The sequence below is a fragment of the Zonotrichia leucophrys genome, chromosome 7, assembly GCF_028769735.1.
Source record: "Zonotrichia leucophrys gambelii isolate GWCS_2022_RI chromosome 7, RI_Zleu_2.0, whole genome shotgun sequence".
In the NCBI taxonomy this organism is placed as follows: domain Eukaryota; kingdom Metazoa; phylum Chordata; class Aves; order Passeriformes; family Passerellidae; genus Zonotrichia; species Zonotrichia leucophrys.
In genome coordinates, this window is record NC_088177.1 from 25,332,108 (window position 1) to 25,342,146 (window position 10,039).

Sequence of the window (10,039 nt, forward strand, 5' to 3'; positions counted from 1 at the left end):
CTTAGCACTCACTCCACCATCAGCACCTACCAACAGCATGTTGCTGACCTTTTCTACCCTGTGCCTTTGGTCAGGGTGCCCAACACTTGTCTTTCATCCCATACAAAAGCAGCTCACATGTAAAAACACCTGATGCTTTGTTCTAGTGCCAGCCCAAGACTTCGGGGCTGTTGGCACCATGGCTGTTCACCACATACCCCAAGTGCTGGAAGGCAGGAGAGCAGTGGGACAGAAACCAGTTCAAATGCTGACTTCATGGTCTGCAAATGGGTGGGGACAGGGGATAAGGGAAAAGGAAAGCAGTACAGACAAGACAGCAGCCTTGATGTCTGGAAAGTGAAAGCCAACTAAGAGTTCTCATTTCTCAAATCTCATCCTCATTGCTAAGTGCCCTGTTTGTGACTAAGAGGTGACAGCAGTCTATTCTGAGCAGAGGAGCTGCTCCCAGCTACGCCATCTAGGGAGGGGGAACTCTCAGGAACTGGGTGCTCCACCCGGGACCCCACAGTTGCTGTGCTGACAGCTGATAAAAGCACCCAGGCAATCCCTACTGACCCTGGGCTGCAAGGTCAAACTGTGCCGCACTGTTAGACAGCTATTTATAAACACAAGAGTGAAACCAAATGCCTCTGCTCTGACTTCTTTACAAGGCCAAACTCAGCCTTCAAATTGGTCTATTTCTAGCCATCCATTCAATCCCTGATTCCAGCATAGGTGTTACCCCATCCAGGCATACAATTGCTGCTGACTTAGCAAGGTCCATGTTACAGCCGCAGCAAGATGTGAAACTAGGCAGTATGAGGATTTGACAAAATTAATTTTCTTGCTGTTCACGTCTTCCTGTTACATATAAAGGAAATTGCACAGCAGTGCCTCACCCTCTAACCCCTTAGGTTTTTGCATCTTTCTCCTCCAGTCCCACTCAATAAATACCACTTCATATTTGATATTCTGCCCCCCTTTCTGCATTAGAGAAGTCCTGAGCAGTTGACTTACAAAAAGCCTCCTTCCTAAGTTTGCACAGAGCATCTCTGAGGCCAGGAAGGGTTTGCATGAATACAGCAGTGTGGCTGTGAGAACATGCACATAACCACAATCATCACACTACACATGCACTAAACATGCATCTAAGCCAAGGGTCCTTGTAAACCAACAGACAAACAATCAAATCCCTCAACTTAGTAATGATTTAGAGGAAAATTGTTTCTAAAACAAAACAACAACATTCTAAAACATTCCATTTTCTGAAGCATAAGTGGAGTTTCAAGTCTCCTCATAAAACTGTTATAAATATTCTTCATTATTTTGCCACTTTATTAGCTATTTTGAGGACTGAATTACATGGAATATTTCACATATAATGTTATTGGTAGCATATATTAATTTTATAAAGCTCCAGTACTGTCCATTTTCACACGGAGGTTATCTGTTGCAAATGAAACACAGTAACATTACTGGGATGTAGAAGAATCGTCATTCTGTCTGATGCAAGAGAAACTTGTAAAAAGCTTTAGAGGGCAAATAATCAGTCTCTGTAACAGCTTTCCTCTTTAGAGTTTTGGAATTGGCTTGTTTCCTTTCAAGTGCCGAAAAACTCTAGAGGGGAAGCAGTTGTTTCCTGCATACCAATGCTTTGCCATTTAGCCAAAAAAGCTGCCTGAAATAGTTGCTGATATTTTTTCCCCACCTCTCCAAATGAATGTGTAAATATATTTTTTAAAAATTGTTCTGTCTTCTCCATCCTCTCATTCACCTTTGACATGGATCAATCCCCTTTCAGCTGCCAGTGCTCCCCGGGGCAGCAGAAGAGGACATGTTCTGAATTTCCAATTCCCATTCCAGCTGCAAAGTCTCTCCTTCCTCCCACTCCTGCATTTAGCAGAGTATGTTTATGGCTGATTCTGGGAGAGATGAATAGCCTTTTTAAGGAGTGGCATGGGCCACAAGGACAAAAATGCCCCTGGCAGGAAACTGGTGGTGTAGGAATTGTGTCACAGGATCTCCAACATAGTATTGAGGAGCAATGCAATGAGGACATTCAAAAAATTTCTCAGCAAATTCACTTATCTCTTCTCACAAATCATTGATTTCCCACAGTAGTGCATTAGCAAGTATGACTGGGTTTTGTAGAGATCCAGAACATAATAAACATCAGTAAAAGTTTTTCTGAACTCCCAAGAGTACCTTCTAGACAACCTATCCTCACAGAAGTGGGAGCAGCTGCCAGTCCCCATGCCAGCCCCACACTTGACCACATCCTCTTTGTCTTCACTACTGGTTTTCACTGTTGATACTAGGTGTGTTCACCCACTTAAACACCTTTGCTAGCACCATGGGACAAAGCAGATACAGCTCTTGGAGTTTCATGGAAAACCCTGAAGAAAATGCAGCAGAAATGGAATAACCAAGTACCTCCTGATGCCAGGATAAAATATGAAGCCCCCAGATGCCATTCTTCCACAGACCTCAGATAACACATGATGTACTATGGTTTTTATTCCTCTGCTCTTTCTCTATGGTCTCATTCTATGCAATGCTTAACCAGCTGCACCCAGCCCTCATCCTAAATAAATTAGAATTAGAGCCACAGCATCCAACCAGCAGGCAGCTGCCAGATCACGCAAGCCTGCAAGTTCTTGGCAGATTTTGGAGTCCAGCTGGCAGCTTTAGGAGAACAGAAAGGAATTATAATAATTCTATAAATTGAGATTTTCCAACAGCTACTGGAAACTGCTGGCTGACATCTTGGGACAAGGACAAAGACAGCAGAATTTCTTGTGGTGGCCGCATACAGCGCCATTAGGGAACCTCGGGTGACTTCAGCACATTAATGCTGATAATGAGCTTGTGGCAGTGCAGCCGATCACACATGGATGAGCATTCAATTACTCACCCTGTGGTTAACAAGCAGGGAAAGCAAAGACTACAGCCATGTGGGCCTCCACAACTTTCATTTCATAAAGCACCATTAAATAAGTCTCCATCAAATAATGACAGCTTTGTCCCACAGGGCTGGGGCTGAGCAGGGGGTGGCCCATCTTGTTTTGCAGAGCCCTTGGAAAACCAGTTCAGGCCCTCACCCACTGATACAGGGGCACTACCTACTACCCCCTGAAGTGCTGACTTCAAGATGAAATATTCCAACTTCATTCCCTGCCTCAAATACCCTCCCAGCCTTACAGACCAGATGCAGTTTTGTAGTTCAGCAGTCTCAGAAACAGAGATCTCCCTTTAAGTCCTGAAATATATATTTTGATTTCCTTCTAAAAGACTTAGTTTGAGGATTTGATCTTTTTTTTATCACACAGATGTGAAACATTAAGTGTAGTTGATGTGGAAAAATTTTGTAATGGAACAAAATTATTTCTAGTACTCTTGCCACAACCTGTGAAGCTGTATTTGAAAATAGGAGTTAAAATGCTACTAACTAGGAAATCAGATTATTATTTTTAAAAACAGCATTAAATAGAATCTTTTCACTGCTTTAGGAGTACAGTATTTATTAATCTTAAGGAAGCATTTTCTAAAATAATATTTTAAAAAAACCCAAAACCACAACAAATCAATCAAACTAACAAAAAAAAGCAGTCCACGGATATTTCTCCTGGGCTCATTCTTTTAGTGTTGGTGCAAGCAATCTTTAAAATTCTTTAAGGTTTGCCATAAAAAGTATTTGGGGAGCTAGCAGAACTGACACTCCCAATTCATTTTAACTTCTGGGCACAGCTTCTGCTCTTAAACTGTACAGTAAATACAAAGTGAAAGTGATTCCCATTTGGTAAATGTAGGTGTGCTGCCCTTGTCCTGCTGTAGAAGTGAACCCAGCCACAACACTGAACACTGATATTTGGAACAAAATTCTGTCATTCAAGGCTGTTGTTATTTTGTGACTCACAAAAATGCAGATACTCAGACCAGCCTCTGTGTAACTATTTCAGTGCAGTATTTGAAAGGGCTGAAATGGTAGATGACAGAACAAAATTAACATTTCCAGCTTCTTGTCCCAGTCAGTTTTGTAACCAAACCAATTTAAGATGAAAGCTTTCAAGGTGTTAAGTTTTTCATAAAAAGCTTACTGCCAAACCTGCCCAACTCAGCCGCTGGGGCTACATGGGAACAAGTGTGGATGGAGACTTACCTACACTTAAACTCTCTAGGGCACCACCTGCATCGAAGATTTTCTAGCAATATACACCCAAATCAGTGACACAAAATCTGCTTTATTCTCCTTTCACTAAAGTCTCTCTCCAGATGACATAAATTGGTCCTTCTAAAGATAAATTGTAAGTGCTCGCCTGCGTGCTCCTGTTGTGACAAGAAGAAAGCTTGGACATATTGTGGAAAGGATGTGGACCATCTGACTTGGATGCTACCAAGCAGAACGTGCTCATGAGTTTCTAAATTTTTAACCTTTAAAATAAAGAGAAAAATGAGCACTGCAACATCAATTATCATTGGGAAGTAAGAGAGTTGCTATGTCCAGTTTTAGAAGTCAGTAATGTAGACCATAAACAGAGAACATAACATTTCTAGAGAGCAACTACATTGAACTCCAGTTCTCTGACTGAACCTGGTTACTGTTTTTGAAGACAGAAAGGTGCCTGTTCCCCAGCTTGAAGCAGGGTCCTATTCTTTTAATGATGGAAACAATGTTGTGGCTACTATCATCAATAAACAAATGAAAAAAATTAAAAGAAAAATGAGAAGAAAACAAAAAAAAATGGTCTTCAGCTATGCAGTTAAAATCTAAGTTCCTCAAGTTTTGCTGATTTTCTGACTGGCACCATCCCCACATTTGCAATGTCATATAGAATACCAAAAACAAATGTAAATGGGACAGAGGAGTCATGCATGACAATCTAAACTAGAATCAGCAGATTCCACCACACACCCACCCCTGCTGCCTGCCCAAATTCAGAGTGAAAAGAAAAAAAAATTATGCATTTGCATAAATATATTTTGTATTTGCTGATTAATTTTTCACAGCTTTGCAAATACTTTAAAGTAACGATATGGTCACAACGGTGGTACAACAAATTTGTGCCTAAACAGATAAAAAACCCTACATGCTTGTGAAGGACCCAGCAGCAGCCATTCAGGGAATGGATTCCTTGGAACTGAGCATTCATAATCCAGTGCCTACTGTGCATTCACTCCCTTCAATGACTATGGTAATTAGGTTGTCTCATGTTATTGTGACTTACAATCTATCTATGGGGACACTCCAGGGGAGCTCTGGGTCTTAAATCTACTAATTTCACATTTAGAAAGACTCGGGCATTACAACAATGCTGAATTGATATGCAGAACATTCAGATAATTTTAAACACTTGAATCATTGTCCTCACATGTAAAAAGATCAGGGCTTCCCTCAAGCACACATTGTGCAAATTCACTGGGTGTGTCACAGCACACTGAAACGATGTTTGCCGAAATGCAACTGGGCCATGGAAGTGGGAGTCGATTAAATGGAAAATAAGGAGCCTTGGGCACAATGACCTTTATAAACGACACACAAAATTTAAGCTGAGATTTACAGCAAACTTTCCTGGTCAGTTTTTTCTATGCTGATAATAAACCATCATATATGGTTAGTTCCTTGCATAAATTACAACCTTCCCAGGAAATGTTGCTCAGTCATCTAGCTTCTGGCTTTAGAAATACGTATCATTTGATCCAGTCCTAGCAACAGGCCAGACAAAGCTACAGTCTAGTAGTACCACCATGTTAAATAGCTCCTCAGTGCCTAAGTATTAGCAGTCCTAGATGATTAATAGCATGATCTCAGTCTACTCATTCATTATAGACAAATGGGTAATCATACAGAAATTTTGCAAACAAGTTTCCATTTTAGACCAGAGTATCAACCCAGATCAGGCAAACAACCTAGAATCTAAATCTGTATGAAAGTTTGGGAATCTTCTTATCATCTCCTGGACTCAAATCTAACCCAACTGCCGGACAGGCCATGACAAGCAAATATTCTCCACAAATTTCTGGACATTGACAGATGAGCTCTGAGTGTCTTGCAGCAGCTGCTCTTTTAGAACATTTCTAACCTCACCTTCCCAGCCCTTCACCAGCAGCTTAAGTAAGTGCAGGAATCTGGGAAGGAGAGAAGGAAAGCAGAAATACACATTTCCCTTCAGCCCTGACAGAGAATGCAAAGAAAGAGGAGGGCAGACACCTTAGAGTGAAAAATGTCAAACTGCCTTGTAAGATTTGACAGGTCTTCCACAACTTTTATTAATGTAATAAATTCATTTTTGGGAGGGTTAAAAAAATTCAAGTCACTGCCACGGTGAATGCTTAAAATTACACCTTTAGTTAGAGTTAGATAGAATACAAAGTATGTACAGGTTCTCCACTGACAAAACTGAATGTATTTATCTTTTTTAATTGAATCTAGCCATATAAAATTATCCTGGTAAGTAGATTAGAAATCTTACGTACTGGGGCCCCATGTGGTTTGCCTTTAATATTTGTGCATTCAATTACTGTTTTTAAGAGCAGGGATTATTCATTGCAATCCTAATGCTACATTTATTCAGGATTTAGGCCTATTTTAAGATTAGGCTTGACTTAATTGTACCAAACTATCAGCAATGTTGGAGTCAGGCTACTGTAACTCATTATCACATATCTGCCTGATACCTGCATTCTACAAATCTGTGAAGAAGAATAAGAGAATACTTCCTCTTGCTACTGCTGGAAGAAAATTAGAGGATGTCTGGGAAGTCTGAAAAGCAGTTTTATCTAGATGCTCGAGTAAAATACTTGGTTTTGGATGAAAAAAGATGAAACATGACAGCTGTCCTAATAAAAATATGTACGACAGAGGTAATTTACATCTCTCTACATAACTCACAGCAAAAAATTAATTGTAGTAGCAAGGTGGCATTGCAAGAATCCACACTGTGGACTAGGAGTCCACATCAATTGCTTCATGCAACATTGATGCAACATTAGGAAGAAATGAATAGTCAGTCGTTCCCATCTTTTCCTTACAAGACATTCACTGGCATCTCTACGAGACCTGCAGAAGGACAGTGCTTAAGGCATCTCAGCAGACATGAACCACACACTGCCCAAGGGCAGAGAACGGCCCTCTCCTCACCACGTAACACCATCCTTCACTTCATCAGCAGTTCCTTCACAACAGCTGTTGTGTCTGATCTCCTCCTCTCAGCTTTTGCAAACCAAGGAGGCACCTTTGAAAGACTAAAGGAAATAGTTCAAAGTTCCATTAGACTGTCACTATTTCTGCATTTATACCTTAAATATCACAGCAAATTGCAAACTATACGCTTTCTTTCCGTGTCACTTGTTATCAACTTCTGCGTTTGACTATTAGCTATGTAAGCATATGTATGGACATCTATTTACCTTATTTCTAGCCTCTCTCTTCCTCACTCACATTGCAATTCCTTGGGAGATTCCCACCGCAGTTTTGAGAAAAGCCTTCTTAAGCATCATGTTACAGATCTTGCAGAACTCCTAGCCTTGACTTTGTTTCAGGTGTAAAGTACTGCAAAAGTTCAGTACAGCCACATGTGGTTCCAACTCTGGAGATACACAGATTGTATTATTTATCTAATGTAGATTAAATGTTACCTTAATTTGTAAGAAGAGGGCAGTAGCTGCCAGGATAGGAAAAAATGCAATTCCTAGGAAAATATTTGCTTTCATCACTCAGTAAAACAGCACTGTAAATCTGCAGTATATTTGTCACTGGGGAAAAATAAAGTAATAAGATAGTTACCAAGAGTCTGGTTGTTTTTCCTACATTGCAAAATGATTATTGCATGCAAAATCAATGTTTGGTATAGATAAGAGCAGGAAATCAACAATAGTCACCACAGTTTTCAATGCAAGACAATATAAGCTTTCATAACATAGAATAAAAGCCTTAGTCATTAAAAAAAAGGTATCCATAAATATATAGCTATAGGCATTCTGGACTTCTCTATCAGCGGTGAGTAATGAAGCAAGATAGCCAGGATCAGACCTTAGTTCTGACAACTATACTACTATTATGCATCAATTTACATCAATTTCAGAAAACATCACGCTCCAAGCTTCCAATTTAGACTGACTTTTTCTTTATAGTTTTTTTCCTGAGTAAATGCATGCTGTACTTGCAATTAAGTTCTATGACAGAACACAAGCAAGCAGGGATTCTTTAATTTACACCATACAGACTGCACTATGCAGAGTACCTTCAAAATCAGAAGGCATATAATACATCCTTTCGTCTCCTAATATACAATGCCATAAACATGGCATTTTCAGCAAATGTTTGTAATATAGAAGATGTAAGTGTTTCTATTATTATTTTATTAGAAAAAATAAATAAAATTTATTTGGAGGTGGTAATTTCTACCTTACAGAGAAAATATGATGCCAAAGAGTCCAGAAACTCCATTATAAAGTGGCTGTTATCAAAAAAGAAGTATTGTAAAAACATAGAGAATTCAAATGGCTTTTGATTTTGAAAAGAAAATCTGTCTGAAATTCTAGTCAAAGACTGAAGTGGTAATTCTGCCTTTGGGATTTATCTTATACACAAAATAGATGTTTACTGTGCAATAGCTCTGTAAGGTATACATGAGTCATTTTTAACCACAGTATTTCCCAGATAAACACAACTGCTGTATTCACAATGAAAATTAATTCAGTTACGTAGATAGTGCAGTTCATAAAACATCTGACAAAATGGAAAAGGTATTTGACAAGTCCTAACTGGTATTTTTTCTTTAATCTTTCAGGTGCTTTTTGCTTGTGAAAGAAAAAGAAATGAAAAGTATACGCAGAAAGAAAAAATTTGTTGGAAACAAAATCTGTTCCCCAAAACACTGGACGCAGTTGCAGGGAACAATGAGCAAAATTAGGTGGAAAAGCCTGGTTACTCTGATGACCAAACCCCCATGTGTACTGGGTGCAGTGTTGCTTACTTCCTACAAATTACCAATTAATCTCTCTCTCTTGTTTAACATAACAGAGGGTCAAATCACACAGGTGTTAATTTCCAGGTGTTTCTCATATATTGTCCTTACCTAATTACTCATTCACCTAATTTGGTGATGCTTTAGGAGTTGGAGCAATCACTCCTGATCCCCTGAGCTTTTTTAAGAATCTACCCCATATTTCCCTCTTTACATACCCTTGTATGTAAACAATATCACAGGTCTCCAAGAGGACAGTATCTCACACAAAAGCAGTCACCAGCTGAGTCTCTCTGGATTCAAATGCAGCACCAAGGAATGCAGAAACAAGGAAGAAAAACACAAAGTTGAATGTGCTTTTATAATATAATTTTAAAAGAACTGGATTTTTAAGGATAATTTTGAAGGAAAAGTGGGCAGCTAACATGTCAAGACAAAGAATGGAGTTGCTGCTAATGACCCTATCTTCTAGTGCTTAGTAAGCTAATTATATTAAAGAAAACCAGAGCAGAGGAAATTAGAGGGCATGTTGATGTTTCTATTCCTTCCAAATCAAAACACTAGCCAGCCAGCACGATGTAGGAAAGCCCCTTCAGGTTACATACTCCGAGAAAGCTCTTGTATATAGCTTTGGCAAAGCCAAACAAACACGCTAAGTATACTTGGGTTTTAATAGCCAAAGGCTATCCCTACTGTGGCTGTGCCCTCATGCTTTACATGTGCTCAATAAAGCAGAAATCCACTTTTCATGTCAGACCCCAAAAGAATATTACAGCTTGAAGTGAAATTGAAGAACAGAAATTATCTCCTGGAGCCAAACGTGTTTGATAATCTTGGAATGGGTAATAAAACTCTTCTGCGCTATTTTGCATGAGCTTCCAAGAAGTCTTTTGTAAGGAGGTATTTTCTGAATTTGTATCACAAAGCTACTGGTTAGCAGCAATGGCTTCCAGTAAAAAGCTATTTCCAAGTTCCTATTCCCAAAGCATGACTACTGGAGCTCTGTAAGAATGATGTCAACTCTGCTGAAATGGCCATGGGCTCACAGGCATGCCCAGCAGCTCCCAGCAGCTGACACAGCTACTGCTAAACAC